The 1,665-nt window shown below is 42.8% G+C and overlaps 2 protein-coding genes across 7 annotated transcripts in view; one reads left to right on the top strand and one right to left on the bottom strand.

Annotated features, from left to right (window-relative positions):
- The window catches only part of LOC100570184 (nose resistant to fluoxetine protein 6), a 125,830-nt gene that overhangs the window by 59,469 nt on the left and 64,696 nt on the right, over positions 1 to 1,665 (top strand). The gene's annotated exons all lie outside the window — the stretch shown is intronic.
- LOC100568675 (nose resistant to fluoxetine protein 6) overlaps positions 1 to 1,665 on the bottom strand; it is a 43,152-nt gene that overhangs the window by 15,887 nt on the left and 25,600 nt on the right. The window lies entirely within an intron of this gene.

Raw genomic sequence — 1,665 nt, 5'->3', positions numbered from 1 at the left:
TAGCTTAGACAGTACAAAGACGATTTTCATAAATATCTATGTCGAAAAAAAAGTTCTTATAAATACTACTTTTTACTTACATTTTTTTTTTTGAAACGTTTTGATTGTAGGCTTAAGGACTTAGGATATTTTTTTATAGATAATTTACTCAGCTTTAATTTAGTATATAGGTATTTTAGTTGTACAGTTGATATTTTAAGAAGAATTAGTAAAAAACTGATTTATGAGCAATTTTCACCCCTTAAAACCTCCCTTAAAGTTTTAGCACATGCGTTTTCACCGGGAACTTTTAGGAGAATAATCAGGACCCTAAACTATAACGAAAAACCAATCAAAACCTTTTGTTTGATTTATTCCGAATAAAGCCGTTTTTGCGCATAACTTCTGTGGACTAATTAGACATTTTGAATGTCTCCATTCTCTATTGTACTCAACGTATTGAGTTCCAAACGGATTGCGGTGAATTGGTCGCCGGTGAATTGATCGCGAGCGAATTGATCGTGAATACAATTGGTCGCCAGGATAGTTTATCGTACTAATTACATAATTAATATAATACACACATTTTCAAGTTTTATGTTTATTATTTTAGAATATTCAAATACTCTTATTTATTTATTTTTAAATAACAGACAGTTTACCCAATGTGCAATGTGATATAACAGATATAATAATATATATTATTATATGATATACACACAAGATAATTTAATTGGAGTGGCAATAACTTTGATAAGCTTGTACGGTCGTTATCGCCTTATCGTCATCTATATTCCGTTTATCGTACCAATTTGTGTGTAACCCACTTCTTGAGTGCCTCTCCCATTGCCTTGGACACGAACTGCGGGCCATTATCTGACAATAATGCCCTCGGGTATCCGAACCGGGGGAACAACTCCCGTTCGAATGCATCCACAATCGATTTGGTCGTCGCCTTTCCTAAGGGGTACGCCTCTACCCAGCGACTGTAACAGTCAGTTACTACCAAAATCGTTGTCTTGCCGCGCTGCGTTCGTGGGTATGGACCCATAAGATCGATGCTCAGCACCTCCCAAGGTTGCTGTGGGACTCGGGTGCATATCCGATCTTCTGGTTTGCGATTCAGTGGTATTACACCTGCACATACGTCGCACGCCCGCACGTAATTACGCACTGCTTCACGCATACCAGCCCAAAAGAAACGACTCTTTATGCTTCGGTACGTTTCTTTCCACACTGGGTGATTCGCTGTATCGTGGTCGTGGAACCTTTGCAGCAGAATCTGGGCCTTGTCCACCGGGACCACCACCCCCTCTTCTCCATGTGCGATGGATCGTGGGTGGCGGTGCAACACCTTGTCCCGGATGACGTACAACTTCCGAAGACGACCGAATCTTGCACCGTCTCCGGAGAGTTTAGCAACTATCTCCCGTATGTTCTGGTCGTTTTGTTGCCACTCTCGGACTACTTGCAATGTGACGTTTCCGTCATCCCTCTTCGGCTGGATCGCTCCACACTGGGTGACACCCACACCGGATCCTCCGGACACGCCGGACAGATCACCGAAGACTCCGGGCCGAATCACAGGGGGATCGTGGATATTGTTCTCCAACGATTCTTCGTCCACTGTATTCGGTCCCACCGGACACGGGATAGCGCGTCGGCTGCTTCATTTTCTACTCCGGG

Source organism: Acyrthosiphon pisum, chromosome A3, assembly GCF_005508785.2.
Source record: "Acyrthosiphon pisum isolate AL4f chromosome A3, pea_aphid_22Mar2018_4r6ur, whole genome shotgun sequence".
NCBI lineage: Eukaryota > Metazoa > Arthropoda > Insecta > Hemiptera > Aphididae > Acyrthosiphon > Acyrthosiphon pisum.
This window is presented reverse-complemented; position numbering and strand designations above follow the sequence as displayed.